The sequence below is a fragment of the Callorhinchus milii genome, unplaced genomic scaffold, assembly GCF_018977255.1.
Source record: "Callorhinchus milii isolate IMCB2004 unplaced genomic scaffold, IMCB_Cmil_1.0 Scaffold1, whole genome shotgun sequence".
NCBI lineage: Eukaryota > Metazoa > Chordata > Chondrichthyes > Chimaeriformes > Callorhinchidae > Callorhinchus > Callorhinchus milii.
The window spans coordinates 133087391-133111955 of NW_024704742.1; the positions used below are offsets into that span (position 1 = coordinate 133087391).

General features: G+C 45.4%; 1 protein-coding gene across 3 annotated transcripts in view; it reads left to right on the forward strand.

The window, feature by feature from the left end:
- cntfr (ciliary neurotrophic factor receptor) overlaps nt 1–24565 on the forward strand; it is a 147544-nt gene that overhangs the window by 79560 nt on the left and 43419 nt on the right. The window lies entirely within an intron of this gene.

Genomic DNA, 24565 nt, shown 5'->3' on the forward strand with positions numbered 1-24565 from the left:
GCGAGACGGAGTGATTGGAGATGGAATTCCAGAGGTTGGCGGCAGAGTGGCTGAAGGCTCTCCCGCCAATGGTGGGGTGGGTGGGTCAGGGAACGTGGAGCAGCCAGAGCCAGCTGAGTGGAGGGAGCGGGCTAGTTTGCAAGGAGCAAGACAGAGTGATAGAGGAAGAGTGTTCCATAATTTCCGGACCAGAAGGTTGTGGGTTGAAGCCCCACATTGGGCCTTTCAGTTCATAGTGCTCACTCCATTGCACTGTGCAGCATGTTGGAGGTACCGTCCTTCAGATATGTTAAACCAAGGTCCCGTCTGCCTGGTCGAGTGGATGTAAAGGTCCCGTGGCGCTATTCAAAAAGAGAAAGGAGTTTCTCCCAGTGTCATGGCACGACCTAGCAAGACAACGACTTGCGTTTATATAGCACCCTTCACATGGGGTAGCGTCTCGGAGTGTTTAAGATAATAATAATCCTAATATATAGCGTCTTATCATGTCTTCGAAAAGCCTCAAGGTGCTTCACAGAATATACTGTAAAGTGCATTGACTGTATATTTTGTGAAACAGGTTAGAAGCCTGGTTGGTGTGTGACCCGTAACAACGAGAGGGAAAGGGGGAGGGAGGAAAGAAACGAAGCAAAATCCTTAATAAAATAGATTCCATGGGAATGATTTGAAAGCTTTAAAATCATCTCAGGTTCAGATGGTGGTTAGATATCAAAGCTACCCCAGTATCTGACATCATTTGAACTCAATGAGATTACTGCCTTTTAGTCACTCTTGGGTATCCCTCCATAACAAAGTTTATTGAATTTCCTGTGGGCAACAATAACTGTGTATTTTTGTAGCATTTGACTTTGGATTTAGGCAGATTATTTTCTCATGTTTTCTTATCGCTGATCTCCTTATATATGCCCGATGTGCCTTATTATGGTACCTAGCCAGCTCAACCTGAGTTCTCGCTGGTCATTTTCATTTTATTTCTGAGGAAGAAGGCAATTGAAAATGCCCAAATGAATGCCTGATGACCAGCAGATAATAATAATAATCCTTGCATTATATAGCGCTTTTCACGTCTTCTAGACATCTCAAAGTGCTTCACAGAATATACTGTAAAGTTAATTGACTGTATGTTTGGGGGGCGAAACATGGCAGCCAATTGCAGCGCAGCACAGCAGTGTCCCACAAACAGTCGTGGATTGAAGTGACCAATTTATTATTTTTTTTCTTGAGGGATTATTGTCAGGCGTGTGGAGTAAGGAAACTTGCCCAAGGTTTTGTCTTGCCGGGAATCGAACGCCTGTGAGGCGAGTGCTCTAACTACTGAGCCACAGGACTCTCTAAATGAGAGAGCTTGACATGCTTATCTGGTCCGCTCTTCTACGTGTTCTCACAATCTGGGCTGACATTGCAGTGCAGTGCTGGGGGGGTGCGCTGAATTGTCAGAGGTGCTGTCCTTCGGATCAGATGTTAAACCGAGGTGCCGTCTGCATGTTCGGTTGGACATTAAAGTTCCCATGGCGCTATTTGAAAAGAGAAGGGAGTTTCTCCCAGTGTCTAAAAGCGCCTGACAATTCTAGTTCAAAATGTAAAGTCTAGTGACTGTATATTTTGTAGACAATGGTGGCAACAACAAATTTTATTCTACAGCGCCTTTCACATCGGGAGGACGTCCCAAGGAGCTGGACAGTCTGGGATTTGCACCCGATTGGGGGTTAGGATCAGGAGGGGTGGAGGGCAGGGAAAGTGGGGGTAGGAGGGCACCCTGTTTACTAGTCCCGCAGAGCAATAGGAGCAGATTGTCAACAGCCAATTCTTGGGGACCCTGGTGAAGTTGGAGAAATAGCATAACCTGTCATTGAGAGTACTATTTTGCAAGCTTTCCCGTTGCTTGTCTAGCTAGACCACCCTACCTAAAGGCAAAAGTGCTGCCCGTTGAGCCAAACACTGACTGCGATGTAATTCCTATCTTACATTAAAAAAAAGTTAGTAGCCTGAAGTATCTGTTCAATTATGAATACATTTTTCAATGTATTAGATTTCTAAATCTAATAGAAAACAAAACACTCATTGCTACAGGGCAAAACCTAACAGAAAATTCTGTCACAAAACTCTCATGTGCAAAAGAGCCACATATTCCAATGAGGAGCTGCTCTGCTTGGGGGGACCAGATATGGGCCAGATATTATTGTATGAGCTATAAAAATATAACCGCGGTGAAGAGATCACTTAAATTTGGATTGGGGTCCAAGTGCAGAGCCTGGATTAATTATTCCGCATTGTAGGAATTACATTGAATGATACGGCATGGAAACAGGCATCTGGCCCAACTAGGTCATGCTGGAATTCATACTACACACAGGCCCCCACACCTCCTTTTTCCGCTGTTTTATGGTGTCAACCTAGAGCCTAGTGTCTTGAGTCAGAAGATTGTGGGTTCGAGCCCCACATCAGGACTTTGAACTCACTAGGCTGGCGGTCGGGCCTTCAGCCTCTCTGCCCCGACCCTTTGGAACTCCATTCCACAGTCTCTTCACCTCTCCCCCTCCTTTGCTCCTTCCACATTTGACTCAAGACCCTCCTCTTTGACCTCACCTTCGGTCATCTTGCTATTCCCACCCCCTCTGCCCTCCACCCCTATCTGATCTCAACTCGCAGCTCGGGGGCAAACAACTCACTGCCCAGCGCCTTGGGACATCTTTCCAATGTGAAAAATGCTATAAATGCAATTTGTTGTTGAGATATTAAACCAAGGTCTAGCCTACCCATCCAGGTGCACATCAAAGATCTCAACCTGCAAAAAGAAAAAAGACGGTTTCTCCCAGGGTCCTGGCCAATAATCCCCCAGACAGAATTATAGACTCTCTTCATACCTGTTTGTGGGACGTTGCTGATTGCCTGTATGCTGCCATGTTTGCCTACAAAATACACCGTTTACAGCAAATCTCGTAAGGCATATTTGAGAGACATGAAACTTGCTAGGTCAAATGCAAGGATTATATTCATGTTATTCATGATGTATGCATGGAGTGAAGTTGAAGTGATTTTACACCATGCTTGGACGAACGAGAATTGAACTTGCATCCAGCAAGCGTTTGCCTGGAGTTCAGCCATACTGTATTAAAAAATTTAATTGTTATACTTCTGTACGCTCCATCAGACTTGTATCAACAATCCATCAGATCATTTCTTTGCTCAAGTAGGCAATGTTTTCATATCATTTCATTTATTTCTTAAAAAATATTTAGATGGAAAAAAAAAGCCCTCAATTTCTTCGAAAGAATTGGCCGCAGCTATGGAAACAATGTACTGATTGGAAACAGTGCTTTTTTTCTGAACAAATAAAATAAGATCTACAATCTATCAAATTAAAGCTACAAATTAGGAACTTCCCCTCGTGCTTTCCGCCCACCCACTTCTTCCCGGTCCACTCCTCCCTCAGCCAATGACTCAGTTGGTAAATCCACTGCCTGCCTGGAATTTGAATCAATTCAGACAAGCAAGGAATCAGGTTTGATCCCTGGTCTGTGGGGAATTAACTGATAATAATAATAGTAGTAATAGTAATATTGATCTCAGTAGGGGTGTAATAATTGGCCCAAGCAAGGGAAAACTCAGGGAAGGATTCCCATGCATGGTCACTGTTGGTGACTGTTGCTGGGAAGGAAGTGCATGTGTATACATTTACATTCACCCAGCGCCATTGGACGTTTCACAGCACTTGGTAATGTCGGCTGGTCACCCAAGCTGAGATTGAGGGGAAAGTTGAAAACATGGTCAAAGAGGTATGTCTTGAGAATGTTGATGGCAGCTTGGAAGTATATAGGGCAACTTTCACATAGTACAGGTGTCTCCAAGGGCTTCGCAGGGTTGACGGACAGCAACAAGTCGGGTAAGATCCTGAAGCAGCAGTCCAGCTGCTCCATGATCGTCTCTCCTCCACCTTCAACTCCCTCGCCCCCCTGAAATCCAGGACGATCTCCAAACCCACCCGATCCCCCTGGTACGACAACCATCTCCGCCGCCTAAAAACCCAAACCCGTCTGCTCGAGCGCAGATGGCGGAAAACTGCCTAACAGTCCACTGCCAACTGTGGCTCGAGCATCTCCACAGCTACCGCCGTTCTTTAACACGCGCAAAAACAGCTTTCTACTCCAATATCATCTTGGAGGCTAAACACAACCCCAAAATCTTTTTTCCACCACCCATTACCTCCTCCGTGCCCCCCCTCAGGCCTCCTCAATCTTCGTATCAAATGCCAAGTGCGAGGAGGTCATGTATTTCTTTTCATCTAAAATACTTAACATCCACCAGGCAGCCTCATGCACCTTGTCACCCACCACCACACCCTCTCTGTCCCCCTCACCCTCTTCATCATCTGCTCCTATCACCACCTCCATCCTACATTCCTTCCTCCCCATCTCTTCCTCCTCCCTCTCATTCACCATCACCTCCATGAAACCCACCACCTGCTGCCTTGACCCCCTCCCCAGCAACTTACTGGTCACCCAGCTCCCCCTCCTCTGCCCACTACTGGCTGACATCATCAATCAGTCCCTCTCCTCCGGATCAGTCTCTGCCTCCCTCAAAACTGCTGTCATCGCGCCCCCCCCCTCCTGAAAAAAACCCTCCCTAGATCCCTCAAACCCCAACCATACCGCCCTATTTCTAACCTGCCCTTCCTCTCAAAAGTTCTAGAACTCGTTGTTGCCCACCAACTTCGCGCACACCTCTCCTCTCACTCCCTCTTCGAACCCCTCCAGTCCGGTTTCCGCCCACAATACAGAGACTGCACTGCGCTTGTGAAAGTCACAAACGACATCTTCTCTATCTGTGACCAGGGCCCCCTCTGCCTCTTTGTCCTCCTGGACCTCTCCACCGCATTCAACACAGTCAATCACGCCATCCTCCTCCACCGCCTTTCCTCCGTCATCCACCTCAGTGGGACCGCACTCGCCAGGTTCGACTCCTACCTCACAAACCACCAGAAGTACATCTGCACAAACAGCTTCTCCTCCCGCTCTCACCCGATCACCTGCGGGGTACCCCAAGGATCCATCCTTGGCCCTCTCCTCTTTCTGATCTACATGCTCCCTCTTGGGGATGTCATCGCCGGTCTTCCCGCCACCTCCCTCCACAAGCTGCAGATCATTCAGAACTCTGCAGCTCGTGTACTGTCCCGCACCAGGCTTCGGGACCACAACACTCCCACCCTCGCTCGCCTCCACTGGCTCCCCATCCCCCAGAGGATTGATTTCAAGATCCTCATCCTCACCTACAAGGCCATTCACGGCCTTGCTCCCTCCTACCTCTCCGACCTACTATCCCCCTACCTACCTGCCCGTACCCTCCGTTCCTCTGACTCTGGTCTGCTCCACGTCCCCCGCCCCAACCGCCCTACCATCGGTGGTCGGGCCTTCAGCCTCTCAGCCCCCAGGCTCTGGAACTCCATCCCCCAGTGCCTTCGCCTTGCTTCCTCCCTTTCCTCCTTCAAGGCCGGTCTCAAAACCTTTCTCTTTGACCGTGCCTTCAGCTCCCCTCTCGACTCTCTTCCCCCTCCTCGCCCCTCCCTTCCCTCCCCTCACCCTGACCATTTCCCCCCTCCTCGCTCCCTCCCTTCCCTCCCCTCACCCTGACCATTTCCCCCTCCTTGCTCCCTCCCTTCCCTCCCCTCACCCTGACCATTTCCCCCTGCTCGGGTCATGACCCAACTGTGCAGCGCCTTGGAACGTCCTCCTGACGTGAAAGGCGCTTTATAAATGGAATCTTGTTGATGTTGTTGTTGTTGTTGTTGTCATCCGCAGACATGGGGTACACTTCCACATGTATGCAGACGACACCCAACTCTATTTTTCCACCTCTCTTTGTGATCCCCAATCCCCTGATGTTCTGTCAGTATGCCTGTCAGACCTCAGGGGCTGGATGGGCGCAAATTTCCTTCAGCTGAACGTTGACAAGATGGAAGCCATACTCTTTGGCTCTCGTCAACGTCTAAAATCTCATGGCTCTCACCTCCTCCATCTATCCGACCTCCCACTAAAACTCTCCGAACCCGTATGCAACCTAGGCGTCAGGTTCGACCCCCAATTATCCTTCCTCGCAAACATCCGGCCCCTCACCAGCACCGCTTTCTTCCACCTCCGACGCATCGCCGTCTCCGCCAATACCTCACTCCAAAAGCCCCTGAAACCCTGGTCCATGCCTTTGTCACCTCTCAGCTGTCACCTCTAATGCCCTCCTCGCCAGCCTCCCCTTCACTACCATCCATAAAATCCAAATCATTCAAAACTCTGCCGTCCGCATTCTCACCCGCACGAAACTTCGCTCCCCGATCACCCCAGTCCTTGCCAGACTGCACTGGCTGCCTGTCCCACAGAGGATCACCTTTAAGATCCTCACCCTTGTCTTCAAATCCCTCCACTCTTCTGCATCCCCCCTACCTCTCTGACCTCCTCTCTCCTCAAAACAGTACCTGTTGCCTTTGTTCCTCCAGTTCTGGCCTACTCCTCGTCCCCTGAGTCCTACGCTCCACCCTCGGCGGTCGTGCCTTCAGCCACTATGCCCCGAGGCTCTGAAACTCCCTTCCTCACTCCCTTCGCCTCACTCCCTCCCTTTCTATTTTCTGGTCTCTGCTGAAATCCTTTCTTTTCGACCGCGCCTTTGGTCATCTTCCTCCCCCTTCCCCTGACCCGGTCCCGGGATCTGTTACTGTGAAGCGTCCTGAGACGCCTTCTGGCGTGGAGGGTGCTATATAAATCCAAGTTGTTGTTGTTGTTGAGGAGAGGAAGGAGAATTAATTTAAGATATTTGAGCTAATCTCAGTCACAGAGGGTTGGAGGAGGGAGGGAGCAAAGACTAGCCTACGTGTTAGGGCTTTGGCTTGCAGGGTTAACAAGAGATGAGTGGAAAAAATCCCTCCCAGCCCTGCCTGACGAAACAGGCTGGTCTTTCTGTCATCAGCAGTGTCCCGGAGTACTGCAGACCCGCCTGACTCAGGAACTGAACTACCGAGACCACCACAGAAGGTTGACTGGAATCTGATATTCTGTTGTCAGTCGTCTCACTTTAAAGACAGTTCAACTCCAAGAAAACCTCCCCTCTCCCGCTGCTTACCTCCCCCCCACATCCCCAGTCTAGAAGGATAGTCCAGAATAACCAATTTCACGCCTGTAAATGTGAAAGGCACTATACCAAATGTTAGGAAATGGTCTGATCCTAATTCAGCACTGGATTTGGATTTCCTGACAAGAGTTCTTGAATCCAGTAAATTCCGTGGACAAAGAAACTGCCTACACTCTCAGTCCAGTTGGCACACGTGAAGAATAACACTTGGATAAGGGGTAAGAGGATATCTGACACCTGTAGAACTTTCAACCAGCCCGATTCACTACCCAGTGGAGACAGGGTGGGGTGGGTAGGTGGTGTGGGATAGCTGAACGAGGAGGACTACAGGTTAAAAAAGGTTAAAATCTGCTGCATCCAGACAACTGTGTTTGATTAATGTTTCAGACATCAGATAAATCAAACCAGCATGGACTGATTCAGAGATAGGATGATTCAGACCTGAAGTGATTCATAGAATGGATATGATGCCTAATGTTTATTCCCTGGACAATGAGTCAATAAGAACTGCAAACTTTTGATGAGCTTGCTATGCTGCTCTCGAAATGTTTCCTTTCTACAGCATCAACATCTGGATAGAAAGTAATACCAACCCTTGCATTTGATATCGAGCCTTGAGCGTGTCAGAAAGACGTCTCAAAGCGCTTCACGGGGTTTGATGTGAAGTGAATTGACTGCGTGTTTTGCAGGCGAATACAACAGTCCAATTTGCACAGCAATGTTCCCTCAAACAGCCATGAAGTGAATGACCAATTTTTTTTGGGGGGGGGATTGTTGGCAGTACACTGGGAAAATCTCTCTTCTCTTTTAAAACAGGAAAAGGTTATTTTCGGAAAAGGATTTGAGATACTGAAACATCACAATAAAAATAATAATGGTTAAACCCAAAGCTTTAATGGACAAGAATGAATGGAAATGTTGTCAGCCTAGCTCAGTCGGTAGCACTCTCACCACAGAGTCAGAAGGTTGTGGGTTCAAAACAACAAAAGATCCCATGGCACCACCTAAAAAGTGAAGGGAGTTTCTCTCAGCGTTTTGGCCAGCAATCCCCAAGATTTAAAAAAAATAATTTGCTTCATCAACAGTAACAGAAACTTATCTAATAATAATAACAATCCTTGAATTTGACATAGCGCCTTATCACGTCTTCAAGACGTCTCAAAGCGCTTCACAGAATATACTGTAAAGTGAATGACTGTACATTCTGTGAGAAAAACACAGCAGCCATTTAACCCACAGCAGTGGCTCACAGACAGTTGCGGATTGAGTGACCAATTTTTTTTTTTTTTTTGAAGGAATTATTACCCCTGAAAAAGCGATCCGCCAATCGAGTAACAACCAGGTTCCTACTCACTGCTAGGTAAACAGAGGCATGTGGAGTATGGAAACTAGCCAAATTTTTTCCCTGCTGGGAATCAAATCCAAATCTCTCACTTACGAGGCGAGCGCTCTAACCCCTGAGCTACAGGACTCCACAGGACACCATTTATATTGTGCCCTTCATGCAGGATAGCAGCTGTAGAATGGTGGGGATGGACACTGAGCAAGTGAGGCGTGGTTGAATAACTACCTCTTTATGGCTGTTTCTGGGACATTGCTGTGCTCAAATTGGTTGCTGCGTTCACTTACAAAATTCAGTGACTACATTTCATAATAAATCCTGTGAAGTACTTTGAGACATCAGCGAAAGTGAAAGGCCTTATAGCAAATGTAAGGGAAGGTCTGATCCTAATTCAGAGCTGGATGACAGGGTTCTTGAATCTAATAAGCTCTGTGAAGTTTCATTTATTGCCCATGAGCAAAATGGGCAGATATATTAACTGAAGCCCAAATTGACATATTGAACAGCTTCAGATTGATGCTGTTCGGATCGATGCAGTTCAATGGGATTTGGCCCGTTTGAGATTCATTCGGAATCAGAAGCTGCTGTGAAGTGTGCCTTCACTGTGTTTTCTAAAAGAGTAGCCCGTTTCTTTCATTTAGTTTGGCCTTCACTGGCCTGTCTGTTGCTAAACTTTATTGCACTTTACTGGAAGTTTGCCCAAAGCAAATAAAATGGTAATAATCTTTGCATTTAATATAGCATCTCATCACATCAAAACATCTCAAAGAGTTTACTATAAAGTGTGGTGACCATATATTTGTAGGTAGATGCAGCAGCCATTTTGTGTACAGCTTGTGTCCCAAAGAGCTGGGAGGTGACTGTCCAATTTAGGAGTCCTATAGCTCAGTCGTTAGAGCACTCGCCTCGCAAGCGAGAGACCTGGGTTTGATTCCCGGCAGGGCGAAGCTTTGGGCAAGTTTCCTTACTCTACATGCCTGATAATAATCCCTCAAGAAAAAAAAATAATGATAAATTGGTCACTTCAATCCACGACTGTTTGTTGGACACTGCTGTGTGCAATTGGCTGAAGTGTTTCGCCCATAAATATACAGTCAATTCCCTTTACAGTATATTCTGTGAAGCGCTTTGAGGCGTCTAGAAGACATGAAAAGCTATATCAAATGCAACGATTATTATTATTATTAACTGAAAGACAATACAATGCAACACAGTTAACATCCATATGTGACTTTTAAGTCAGGAGGACATTTTAATATTTAATAGGGAGGGTAGGGGTAGGAGGATGACCAAAGGCGCGGTCAAAGAGGGGGGTCTTGAAGGAGGGAAGGGAGGGTGTGAGAGGAGGGACTGTGGAATTGAGTTCAAAAAGGTGGGGGCAGAAGGCCTGAAGGCCTGGCTGCTGATGGTGGGGTGGGCAGAGTGGGAGACGTGGAGCAGGCCGGAGCCCGCTGAGCAGAGGGAGCGGACAGGGCAATCTGGAGTTAGCAGGTCGCAGAGGCAGGGAGGAGAAAGGCCATGAAGGGCTTTTGAGTTTGAAACGAGTGAGCTGGAAAAAAGGATTCCAATTCCTAGTTTTGCTGAACAACAGAATCAAATCTTAGCCTTTAGTTTATAAGATTAAAAGCTCACTGCTCCTTCCTGGTGATGCACTGGAGGGTTATAAACCTGTATCTATCCCAGATGTAATTGAGCTGAGCAGCAATCGATCGTACTGTCTTCTCTGTTGAAACGTACGGACCTGGTTGGTCCTCTCTGAGTTAATGCTTCAATTCAATTTAACAGATAGCAACAGACTTGGCACCTAAAGAGGAAAAGTGTACGTCAAGGCTGCTGGCTGTACTATATTTGATTGGTCTGATACTGTAGAGGGTGTTCAGAAAGTTTTGTTATCCCTATGTTTGCCTTTCTACAATGCACTGATCGACAACTGAAACATGTGGAAAAATATTGATAATTATATGTGAGATGTTGCTGTGTGCAAATTGGCTTCTACGTTCACCCACAAAACACACATTACTACATCTTACAGAATGTTAGTGAAGCACTTTGAGACATGACCGACAGTTTATTATTTTAATCACTTTCTCATTCTCTTTCTTGGGTTTGCAAAACAAAACTTGGAATTGAAAGCGTTAAACGAAAAGACTATTTTGTCAATTTTATTCTTTTTCACTCACACACACACACACACACACATACACACACATCCTCCCCCTTGTTGTACAAGACCGCCTGGTCAAGAGAAACTTTTCCATGAACTTTAGCCTGGACGGATTACTCGTGATCTCCCTCTTATCTCTTGTCATAACATGCTTTGCAACTTATTGTTGCCACTATAACTCATGGAGGCTGAGCCCACTTAATCCAATGTGCTACACTGGATGCAGGTTCAGATCTGATGTGATTTACTTCAGACAGTGGGTACACTTTCCCACGCAGAGACTTAGCAAAACAGTCCAGATTGATAAGTCTCGGCTTTTCCGTTTGACCAACCTGACAATTTTAATATTTTTCCCCCCCCAGAAGTTTATCGTTGGGGTATGTGATCCGAATAAAAAGGGCGACCTTTTAATAAAAAAATATACATATATACAGAGTGACCAAAAAGTCTTGATTATATACCCTATTATCTAAAAAAAATCATAATTTCTTTAAGACTTATTAGACATTCTAATGATATCACGACTTTTTGGTCACTCTGGAAAAGAAAAGGGAAAAGAGGGAGAGAGTATTGGAGAGATGTTTTGAGAAGTGCCGCTATAACTCTGTAACTTGAGTGTTTCAGAGAGCAGGGTATGGTAGTTGAAGGCTCAGCTGCTAATTGCGGTGGGGAAAGAGGTGGGGGGGTCAAAGACCCAAGTTTGCCAAGCATGGGCTAGGGTTGCACTGAGCAGAGAGAAAAGCTGGAGCGGAGCACAGAGGTGGGGAGGCACGAGGGAGTGAGAATTGGGAAACTAGCGTGAAAGAGGGCTAAGCAGGCTATAGAGAGCTGAAACAAGCTTAGTCGGTCCAAAGGCCTTCTTCTGGAATTTGTGGAGTCCTGCAGTGTAGTGGTTAAAGCCTTGCCTCAAAAGCAAGAGGACTTGCGTTCGATTCCAGCGCGGGGAGAAACATCAGGCAAGTTTCCTTACTCCGCACACCTCTGTTGCCTAGCAGTAAGTAGGAACCTGGTTGTTAGTCGATTGATGGTTTGCTTTTCCAGGGTTTATAATCCCTTAAAAAAAATAATTTCAGCACTCAATCCACAACTGTTGGTGGGACGCTGTTGTGCGCAATTGGCTGCTGTGTTTTGCCCACAAAATAAACAGTCAATTTACTTTACAGTAGATTCTGTGAAGTGCTTTGTCACGTCTCAAAGACATGATAAGGCGCTATATCAAATGCAAGGATTATTATTATTATTACTATTATTCTACCTGGACAAAGTGTTTCTAAGCAAGAAAAGCAAACCTTGGTGATATTTGGAAACGTGTGCCTTAGAAAGCTTGACTGGTCATCATAACCCATCACTGAAATGCTTTCACCAGTGAGGTCTTAAAACCTGCAGTATCAGAACTTGAGTGCTTTATGCTGTAATCTGATACCTTTAATTGTGTTACAGCTTTGAAAAAACACTCATATTATTTGCTGTATATTGTAGGTGCTCCTGTTTGGCTTCAAATGGCTACAGAATGGACGAGAGGCCATTAGTTTCAGATTTCTGATTGTCTTATAGATTTACTGTGTGAAATCATTAAGCCTGTGTGTTAGTTTTTAATGATAATTTTTATGTAATAATCATTTTATTTATTTATGTTTATTCCTCTTTCTCCACATACCCATTGGGGCGCTCAATAACAACCAGCCTTTCATTTGATAAGGGTGCCTATACACGTTGAAACGTCTCCACAGAGTTGCTGTCATGGAGTGATTGTGTATTTGTAGGCGAACATGGAGCCAATTTGCACACAGCAACTTCCCACAAACAGCCATTGTGTGAATGGCCGATTTTATCTGGACACTTGTTGGCCAGGACACCGGGAGGAACTCTTCTTCCTTCTCTTTTCCAATAGTGTCACAGGATTTTTGAACAGATAGACAGGACCTCAGGCAATCCTCAAAGGATGGCATCCCTGACAATGTATTTCCTCAGCATAACCTAAGCTGACATGCTAGTGCAGTGCTGGAGATGTGCTGCATTGTCAGAGGAGCCGCCCTTCGGATGAAACATGAAACTGAAGTTCCGTCTGCCTGTTCAGGTGGGTGTCAAAGATCCCATGGCGCTACTCAAAAAGAGAAAGGATTTTCTCCCTGTGTCGAGGCCAATGATCCCCCAGATAAAATCGGGCACTCACTTTGTTGCTTTTTGTGGGGGACATTGCTGTGCAAAAATTGGATGACGCATTCTCCTACAAAATGCACAGTGTCTTATGAATCTCAAGTACTCTGCTTGTGAAGCAAAGAGCTTTGAGAGCTCATCCTGAATTGTAAAGATTGTTATTACATTATTATTAAGAAATTAATAATATTTATTATTAAGAAATTAATAATATTTATTATTAATAATAATTGTCTACCGTATTTCGCCCACAAAATACAGTCAGTCCACTTTCCAACATACTCTGTACAGCATCTTAGAGACTTCTCAATGATGTGATAATGCACTGAATCAAATGCAAGGATTATTATAAATACAAACATGGAGGTTTGATGAACCGGCCTGCCCCTCCACAGCAATCCAGGAAAGATCATTGCAGTGCCGTGAAGTGGGCTGGAAACAGTTAGCGGAGTACCATTCAGAATGTCTTCTTGCACAATAAGATTTCGGAGATTGTGTTGCACAATGTCCAATCTTGCAGGCATTAGTTCATATAGACGGGGTGGGAGGGGGGAGGTGCAGTAGAAGGGGTGGGGGGGGGGATGGCGTGGGGGTGCATAAAATGTTAACAGACTTCTAAAAAGAGAAACACATGAGAATATAAACCAAAGCTTGTCAGCAAGTTGAAAGCATAGTCACAATAATGTTTTTTGGCACAGTTGCCTGGCTATAAACTATAATAATAGTTTCATTTAATTTACCTATTATTAGAGCTTATCAGCCGGGCAACTGCACTTTGCAGTAAAACTCCTTTGAAGCTTCTTTCACATTTGGATGATATCTCAAAGTGCTTCAATGGAATTACTGTAAAATGCAGTGACTGTGTGTTTTTGTAGGCAAACACTTACTGTGTGTGTAATGGGGAGTGTGGCACCAATTAGTGTGGGGGGATTTAAGTGGCTCATTTTATAGCAGCTCTCCTTTACGACGATTTACATCATTTATTTATTTCACTTCCCAGCATTTTACTGTGAAATGCAGTGACTGTATAATTTGCATGTGAACCAGTATACATACAGCAACAACAACAACTTACATTCAAGGGGCAGAGTTTCCGAGTGGTTAACAGTGGCGGAGCCTGACACCAAGGCAATGGGACAGAGGAGATAACTGTAAGCACAGTCAAAGAGGAAAGTCATCAGTTGTGATCTAAAAGAGGGGAAGGAGGGGGAAAGGCAGTGGGATTGGGGGTGAGAGTTCCACAGCTTCGGGGTGTAGTGGCTGAAAGCCCGGCTGCTGATGGTGAAGTGGGGGACAAGCAGCAGGCCAGAGCCAGCGGAGTGGAGGCAGCAAGTAGTGGGGAGAAAGCAGGTAGGGGAATGGGGAGAAAGGTAGGGAAGTGCCAGGGCATGAAGGGATTTGAGGATCTTGAAATTGATCCGTCCTGTGATAAGGAGCCAGCAGAGTCTGGTGAGGACTGGTGTGATGGGGGCAAGGAGTTTAGTGTGCGTGAGAATATGGATGGCGGAGTTGTTAATCAATTGTAGTTTGGCGGTAGTGGAGCTGGGGAGATTGGTGAAGAAGGCATTGGAGTAGTCGAGGCAGGATTTAACCAAAGCATGGACAAGATTTTAGACAGTGTCCCATAAATAGCCTCAAAGTGAATGACCAATTTTATCTGGGGGAATTGTTGGCCAGGATACCAGGAGATACTTCCTTCTCTTTTCCAATAGTGTCACAGGATCTTTAACAACAGACAGGACCTCGGTTTAACATCTCATCAAAAGCGCTCCTCCAACCTTTCATTGGAGCATTAGCCTAAGAAGGATTTTCTCCTGGTTTCCTGGCCAATACTCTCTAGATAGGAACATAAGGACAGGAAGAGGCCATTCAGCCCCTCAAGCCCGTTCCTCCAGTGGAAAAATTGCTAATCCTTTATTAAGGCAGGATACTTAGTTACACAGTTACATAGAGTGACATAGCACGTAAACAGGCCATTTGGCTGAACAAGTCTGCAATGCTGTTTATACCCTGCATGACCCTCCTATTCCCTTCTTCTATACCCCTTTAATCCATTCTTTCTATGTATGAAACAAGTTTTATTTTAATGATCATGATGATAATCAAACATATACATATAAAATCTCACAAAATTCTTTCATTCAATTAATTAATGGCATAGTTATGTTATTTTAGGTGTTTTTGTCGACCACTGATTCTGCTTGAGAGATTAAAAGTTTCACAGGACAAAGAACATCCTGTTTCGTCCCTAGAGGAAGAGTGACCTTTCGTGAACCTCCCAGTGCTCATTAACCTAATAATGACCCTGACGTCTTACGAGGCTTGTGCCATTGGGACTCTGAGCTCACAGTTTAGTGAGCTGGAGATCTGGAGGGAGCTCTGCATTGTTGGGAGTGCCATCCTTCGGATGAGATGTTAAAATGAGGTGCCTGTTCAGGTGGACTTTAAAGATCCCATGGTGCTACTCGAAAAGAGATGGGAATTTCTCCCGATGTCCTGACTGGGAATCCCCCAGATATAAGTGGTCATTCACTTCATTGCTGTTTGTGGGACATTGCTGTGTGCAAATCTGCCACATAAAAGAAAGCCATTTAGAGGAAACAGTGTTCTAATAGGTGGTTTGTTACTCGGATGTTAAATTATCTCTCAGTGATTTTCTCTCTGTGGTAAACCCAATTTTTTAAACAATAATTTCCTCGCATTTGATCGCATCTTTCATATCCAGAAGTGCTTCATTAAAAATGAGTATAAAGCAATAATAATTATTATAATCCATGCATTTGATATAGCGCCTTATTGCGACATTGCAATTTGTTGTTATGGTTCTGATACAAACGATGACCGAGAAAAAGGGAGGGAGGTTGTGTTTGGTCAGTCGGATCTGATTCATGCAACGACCCATCTCCATACTTAAGAGTCGTAACCGGACTGAGAGATCGATTGTTCAATCCATCCATCCAACCATCTCTCCGATCTACACATAGAACTTCCCGGGTATTGGGATTAGCTATCGAGGCAGTGACGTCGATGGGCAGAATGACCTCTTTGAGTTTCCACCCACTTATACGCTCTTAAAACAAAACCAGGAGGGAAAGGCTGGGAAATAATTAAAGAAAAATGCTTAAGTTAAGTAAGGTCTTGATTTCTGGAACTCATTAACCCCGTTCCCCTTTCTAAAGAGATGCAGGTGACAAGGGTGCTCCATTCGCTCAGCTCTGCCAAACTGAGAAAAGAAAATACATGCTACATCCTCACATCAAGGCGCATTGCTTCACTTGACAATATTGTTCCACACATCAGTGAACTTGCTCTGACAACAAAGGGCTGTTCAATGTGTGTGTCACTCCGGCAGAACATGCGCTTTGGGTGGTGATGGGGGTTAGGGACTCTCAGGCTGATAACCAGCTGGAGGTGGGCTGGCTGAGTGTCTGTCCGTCCACAGCATCTGGCGGATTTTATTAACCCCTCGTGAGCAAGGAATTGGCACGGGCTGGAAGATGACCTGCTCGTAATCTTCGGCTGCCTCTAAAACCCTCCAGACGTGCTGTACTCCCAGTATGGGGAACCTACTTGCTCGTTCTGTCCACTTGCTGTGTTTTGCCACTGCCACGCATCCTTTTTAGCTCGTCCAGGACAGCTCTGGTGATGCCTCGGGCATTGCTTTGGCTTTAGGGAGCTCAGAGCCCACTGATCGGGGGCTTCAGTCTGGCTCAGTAGCCAGCGTTCTCACGTCTTGTTCGGGTGATTGCACGTTCCACTCTCACCACGTCAGCACCTGAGCTTACAGTTCACATTGACATGGCAGTGTAACACGAGCCATCCTTCAGACAAGGGCTTTTTCTCTGGCTTATCCAATGGTTTGAGCATGGCCTTTGGTTGTAACTCTGCCTCTTGGAAGTTGGGACTAAGATCAGCGTCGGAGTGAATTTCCTTTGCATTGGCCTCAGACACAATCAGATAACCACAGCATGTGCTATTCACACTCCCCATGTGCATCTTGCAAATTGGACTCCCAATGTGATTTCAACCTTACCGACCTGCATGCATCCTTGGGTCAGCGAACACCAGCCTGCTCCACATCCCGACCTTATCCACACCCCCATCACTGGATGTCAATCAGCCATTCTGCCGCCACTCTCTGGAACTCTATCCCAGAGTTCCTCCACCTCACCCTTTCCCCTCACCCCACCTTTAAAATCCATTGTAAGACCTTTTTGATCGGTCACTTTTTCCACTCCAACCCCACGATATCCCACGCCCCCAGCCCAACCTTCCAGTCACCTCTGAGAAGGATTTTGACATATCCTCACTACATGGAAGGCACTATATAAATGTAAAATTGTTGTTATAAAACAAGGTCCTTTTTGGCTGTTGTTTTCGTGAAATCTAAAGATCTCATGAAAACTATTGAAAAAGAGAAGGAAGTTTCTCCCTGTGTCCTGGACAGTAATCCCCCAGATTAATTGGTCATTCACCTCATGGTTGTTTGTGGGACATTGCTATGTGCAAAATAGGTGCCACATTTCCCTGCAGGCACAACATTCTTGACAGTAATTACCTGTGAAGTGCTTTGAGAAGTTTCAGTGCGATAAATTGCTAGAAATTGCAAGTCCTCTCTCTCTCGTCTAATCCTGATTAAATTGCTGTCACAGCACATTTATCTCATTGTATTTACCAATCTCTCTGTGAAGGCTATTTTCAGCCGCTAATGATATATGAGATGAGATGTAACCCCAATGGTGTATTGGGCATTTAGAGACTGGGGTGGAAGCCTGTGTGGTGAAGATTGGAACTGATGCACTGATTAATCAGCTCAGCATAACCCCAGCCAGTTTGTCAATTATCCTCAGGACTTTGAGCTCACAGTCTCAGAGCACTCCAGAGCAGCTCTGCATTGTTGGAGGTACCGTTCTTCATACGAGACATTAGACTAAGTCCCATCTGCTTATTAATCCTTGCATTTGATATAGCGCTTTTCACGTCGGGAGGACGTCCCAAAGCGCTTCACAGAACACACTGTAAAGTGAATTGACTGTATATTTGTGGGCGAACGCGGCAGCCAATTGCGCACAGCAATGTCCCATAAACAGTTGTAGATTGAAAATGACCAATTTATTATCGTTTTTGGGGGTTTTTGGAGGGATTATTATTAGGTGTGTGGAGTAAGGATACTTGCCCAAGGTTTTGCACTGTCTGGAATTGAACTCAGGTCTCTCACTTGCAAAGCGAGTGCTCTAACTACTGAGCTACAGGACTCCACTATTCAGGTGGCCATTAAAGATTCTGTTAAAGATTAATAATAATAAATAATAATCCTTGCATTTCATACAGCGCCTTTCTCACCAGAAGGCCATATCAAAATGCTTTGCAGGAATTACTGTAAGCTATAGTGACTGTATATTTTGCAGTCAAAATCCCTAACGTTTTATAGTACATGGCGTCCACAAAGTCCTCTTACAATTTTTATGGAAAGGGGGAACATTGTTAAGACTGCGATGCAAGGGAGAGTTAAGCCATGTCACAGGGCCTGTTACAATACAGCGACATGAGACTACGGAGAAGCTGAAACAAGCTGTCAGAGATAATGTCGCCTCCTCACTCCATCCATGTTAAGGAAGCTGTTGTACCGAACAAGGCGATGGATCATCATCTGGCATGAAAGTGATGGCGCTCAAATACATTTAAACACTTGTACTGGATACAATGCAGTACTTCTAAATACAGTAGAATTATCATCATTCTTCCATGTTTCAGCTGTTGGTCAGTGCACTGTAGAAAAAAACATGGTGCTAACAGGACTTGTGAATACCCTGTACAGCCCGGCTAGGCACTGTGACATGCCTGACCACCCGCGTGTTAACTCTCCCTTGCATCGCGCTGTGGGAGGGAGCCTGCCCCAGTCTTGACAACCTCCCCCCTCCCCAATGCATGGCTCTGTTTAACCGATCAGCTTCTTTCCTCCAAGAGACAAAGGCTCACTGTACATTTCAATGAGGGAGATGAGAGTGTGGGGACGTGGGAGGTGGGGTGGGGGTGCGAGGGAGGGTAGATAAGAGAACTTCTTCAGCGATTTCCCACATGTTATTCAAAATCCCCAGCGCATGACAATAGCTTGACCCGAACAGCAAAGCTTTGGGACAGTGTGTGTTTAAGAGGGTAGTTTCCATAAAAATTGTTTTCCATTCTCAGTGATTTGCAAAGCGAGGAGCCTGAGATTCTAATCTTTTATAGCGACCCCCGCAACGCAACAATACAGCAGGGACCACCCAGGAGCAAGGGATCCTTCTCACAGGTTGTCGGGACTTTTTGAATACAAATATAGTTTTATTTGGGGGGGGAGCGGAGTGAATGGAGATCTTTATCTCTTGTTTTTAAACCTTGAGCCGCCCCTCCTCCCCTCCTTTCTCTCTCCCACTTCCCTCCGGCTTCCTCCCCCCACCCCGCCACCACCTTTCCATCTGTCCATCTGTCCTGGTAACTTTAAAATCTTTTTTATGGTTGAGAAAAGTCTGGTAACAGCCTCTGTGTAGCCAGCTGGTGTGTTGTGGGTATTGAGAAAAAGCACTTACAATCACTTCCGCTCCCAAAACAGCACCCATTGTGTAACTAATAATCCTCACAGCTGAGGTAGGTCCTGGAACCTCGCAAAGGTAATGTCTGTCAACCCCAGTGACTGTATTTATAGGCGAACGTGGCAGCCAATTTGTGAACAGCAAGGTTCCAGAAACAGCTACAAAATGAATGACCAGTTTTATCTGGGAGATTGTTGGCCAGGAAATCAGGAGAAATAGGGTCTGTTTGATCTTTTAACGTCTATTTGAACAGGTAGACTTAAGCGCTTTGATATGTCCTCCTGACACGAGAGTCATCCTGGAGGCAAACAACAATCCAAAGACACTGTTTTCCACCGTTCATCACCTCTTCTGTGCACCCCCTTAAGTCTCCTCTATCCTCACTCAAACGCCAAGTGCGAAGAGGTCCTAGACTTCTTGGTTGCAGGTCAACTTTCGTTGCATTGTTGCAGGTCAACTTTGGTCACACCTCTCCCTCCACTCCCTCCTTGAGCCCCTGCAGTCTGGCTTTTGCCCTGCTCACAGCACAGAGACACCACTTATCAAAGTCACAAACATCATTCTCTCTATCTGTGACCAGGGCTCCCTCTGCCTCCTCGTCCTCCTGGATCTCTCTACTGCATTCGATACGGTCGACCACCCAATCCTCCTCCACCGCTTCTCCTCCCTCATCTACCTTGTGGGACCACACTCGCATGGTTTGGGTCCTACTGAACCAACCACCTCCACTTCATCTCAGCGAACGGTTTCAACTCCCGCCCCCAACCCGGTCACCTGCGGGGTACCCCAGGGCTCCTTACTTGTCCCTCTTTCCCTTATCTATATGCTCCGTCTGGGCGATGTCATCAGACACGGGGTAAACTTCCACACGAATGCAGATGACATACAAATCTACTTTGCCTCCTCCAGTACCAACTCCAGGTCCGCCAGTATTCTATCAGCCTGTCTGTCAGAAAACAGGGCCTGGGTGAGTGCAAATTTCCTGCAGCTCAATGTGGACAAGACGGAAGCCATACTTCTTGGCTCCCATCAAAGTCTTCATTCCTATTGAAGTGCAAGTTGTTGTTGTATTTACTTTTTCTTGAAGTGGTAGAGTGTATCACGGTTTAAAGTCTTTCCGTAGGAAGGCAAGATACCGCAATAATTCAAATTTACAAAGCACCTTTCACATCAGGAGAATGTTACAGAGTCTATCGAATGCTCTCTCTCACCTCATTTGGAGTCCGTCCCAAGATGTACCTTTTTGACCACATTTTTGATCAGCTTTCCCCTTCCTATCCCCTTCGGCTCCCACCACCAGTTGAGTGCTTTGAGACATCCTCCTGAAGCATATAAATGTAAGTTGTGCAGTAAAATATAATACAAAATTTCATTTGTATAGTGCTTTTTGCATCGGGAGGACTGCCCAAGGTGCTGGATAGTATTTTAATTCTTGCATTTGATATAGAGCTTTATCACGTCTTCGAGACGTCTCAAGGCGCTTCACAGAATATATTGTAAAGTAAATTTGATTGTATATTTTGTGGACGAAACGCAGCAGTCAATTGCAATTGCACAGCAGTGTCCCACAAACAGTTGTGGATTGAGTGACCAAATTATTATTATTGTATAATGTCTCATAGCGTTTCACAATGGCTGACTAGCAGGACGAGCTTGGTGGAGAGAAGTTGATCAGAAACGTAGTTGAAGATAGGTCTAAGGCAGGTTTTGAAAATGGGGCGGGAATGGGAAGAAATGGGAAAATGGCAAGGCAGAGGGATGCGAGATGTTCCAGAGTCTGGGGGTAGAGTGGCTGATAGATGTCAGAAGCTCAGACAGCAGATAAGAATGGAAAGATCTGTGATGGGATTAGTGACTGCATTACAGTACCTCTGCTTTCCATAGTTAGGATGGTGACGCTGTGACACTGGAATCTGCAGAGATTCTTACAAAGTCGTACATTCCTGCACTACATGCACTTAGGTTGCATTGTAAGTGATACTCTTGCCAGAGATTCATTTTGAACTTTGAGAAGCTGTTTTCAGCGACAATATTCTACATAACTATAATGAGTGGTGTATCTGGTCCAAATTACACAGTACGTCATTATGTTTTACTAAGGGAGTGTTTATAACGCTCTGCCCACCCTCTCCCTCCCCACAATAAAGAGCTGTCTGTCTCGGTTGGTAACATTCTCACCTCTGGGTCACAAGGTTATGGATTCCAGTCCCACCCAGGGCTTGAGCTGTGAATGCAGACTGACAGCACAGGCTGATACTGATGGAGCTCAGCACTGTCAGAGTTGCCGTCCTTTGAGTCAGACATAACCCTGAGGTCCGTTCAGCTAGATTCATTGCACTGTTTCATAGAAAAGCAAGTGTTTCTCGCTGGGTTCTGACCAATAACAACAACAAGATTACATTTGTATAGCGCCTTTCACGTCGGGAGGACGTCCCGGGGCACTGATCTTCCCTCATCCAAAAGTCACCGAGACCAGGGTTGATGACACTATTCGAGAAGAGAGTTTCTCTCTCCTGGTGTCCTGACCAACAATCACCCTGATAAAATTGGTCACTTACTCCATGAATGTTTGTGGGACATTGCTGAGCACAGTTTGGTTGCTGCATTCACCCACAGCCTCTACAGCCTCTACACTTTTCAGTGGTTCCTGTAAAAAGCTTTGAGACCTCCTTCTGACGTCAAAGACGCTGTATCAAATGTAAAGATTGCTATTTATTACTAAGATGCTGAGTAATTTGGTCATTTATTTCCTCGCTGATCAAGGGAGGAATTTTCCATCGGAACAGGAATCGCACTCAAAGAAACTCGCTGCATGAAGCACTCTGAGACATTTCACTGAAAGAACCCTAAATCTCCCAGCCCAGCCCTTAATCCCCCAGCCCTAAATCCCAGAACCCGAGCTATTACCCTAAGAATTCACCTGCCCCCCGTAAACTGACTGAAATATAATCCCTTAGCCTCACAATAAACACACCAACCTCATGGAAGTTCTCCCTAGGTTCCTAATTACTGCTAGGGAATCGAACCAGGGTCTTGTCGCTTGCGAGGCGGACATGCTAAGTACTATGCTATGGGACTCCACAGGGGTTTAGCACTGGTTCACAGATAATCCATGCCATAATATATGTAATATATAACTGTGCTATAAACAAACCTGTGCTCAACCATGACATCTTATAACAGGCCCGCCCGACAGTTTATTTTTAAGTGAGAAAAAGAGAAAAGAAAAGATAATTACTATCTCCCATGATGTTAGTTAGCGTGCTCGCCTCGCAAGCGAGAGGATCCGGGGTAATAAACACTCAAAAAATGTTGTCACTCAATCCACGACTGTGTATGGGACACTGCTGTGGGCGATTGGCAGCACAGTCAATCCACTTTACACTATATGCTGTGAAGCTCTTTGAGACATTGAGATGATAAGGCGCTATATCAAATTCAAGGATTATTATTATGTTATTTTTTTCATGCAGCGATGTGAAAACACCTTGAACTCTTTTCAAAATGAGCTTCCCAACACGTGCACGACAGACTGGCTCTTTAATCCCCTGAATGTGGCTTTTATCAGCAAAGCTAAGCATTCAGCTTCTCCGGTCTAATGGACCTTGTATAAAGGAAAATATTTATCGAAAGTTGGCTTTTCTTCAAACAAAACTTCTGAAATTGTAAAAAAAAAGGGAAATCTCTGATCCTGGAGAGGGCTGAGTAACTGACTTGTTCTCTCTGCTGCAGGTGAGGCTATGCAGAGGAGATTTTATAACCAAAGTTCCCACATTTCCGCCGGCTTTTTTGGATGTGTGCCACCGGCATGCGCTAGTGATCGAGACAGGAGCGTAAAATAACAAGGGGTGAAGTTGGCGGTGTTCCTTAAAGCATTCCTCACATCAGCTCGAGGCAGTGTAGAGGAGAGCAATGAGGATGATTCCCAGGGGAACAGATTCCCCAGTGTTATAGGAATGAATGATAACTTTTATATGTATAGTGCTCTTCTCGCAGGTAGCATCTTGGTATCCTAAACTTTCACTCCCTCCCTCTCTGTCTCTTTCTATCTTGGCTATGGACAGACTTAATGTGGGGTCCTCTAGCGTAGTGGTTAGAACTTACGCCTCAGGTTTGATTCCCAGGCAGGGCGAAACCTGAGGCAAGTTTACTTACTCCACGCGCCTCTGTTTACCTAGCAGTAAGCAGGAACCCGGTTGTTAATCGATTGCCAGATTTCTTTCCGGATGTAATAATCTCTTCAAAAATGTGGTCACTCAATCCATGACTGTTTGTAGAGCACTGCCAGGTGCAATTGGCTGTTGCGTTTCGCCCACAAAGTACACAGTCAATTTACTTTACAATATATTCTGTGAAGCACTTTAAGACGTCTCAATGATGTGATAAACACTTTGAGAATATCAAATGCAAGGATTATTAATATTACTAAACAAACAGTCTTGACAGGAGACTCGAAGTGGAGCTTATAGAGGTATATACATTTGTAAACGGTAATTAGTTGAAAAAGTAAACGCAGAACAATATTTTAAGATTCACCAAGACAGAATAACAAGAGGATATAGGTTTAGAATTTCAAAGGGCAATTTCAGGACAGACACCACAATATTTTCTTTTAGGCAGAGGGTAATCAATGACTGGAACAGATTGCCAGGATGGGTAGTTGAGATGAGGAGACCAGGCTCATTTAAAAAAATAAGAAGGATCCTTGCATTCGATGAAACGCCTTATCACGTTGTTGAGACGTCTCAAAGCGCTTCACAGGATATACTGTAAAGTGAAGTGATTGTATATTTTGTGGGTGAAACATGGCAGTCAATTGTGCACAGTCATGGGACTATTGGTGTTGTGATGGGAGGATGGGAGGGTGGGTGTTCTGAGATCCGCTGGGCCCAAGGACCTTCTTCATCTGAACCAATCTTGTGAGTTCCTTAAACTAGCGGCCAGTCAAAGAACCACAGCAAGTTTGGTGGTAAGCTTGGAACCCTAGGCTCACCCAGTCACCATGATAATTACTCCAATTTTAAGTTAACACTGGCACTTGTTTAAGGAACGCATTAAGCAATACTGCAAATTTTACCTACAAGTTTAAGAATAATATTCCTTGCGTTTGATATAACACCGTTTATATAGCTTGTGACTGAGCTAAGTTGACACAGAAAATGTTTTACCCTTGTAAATGGGGGGATGCTTGACTTGATGATATGAAGTGGGGTCGTT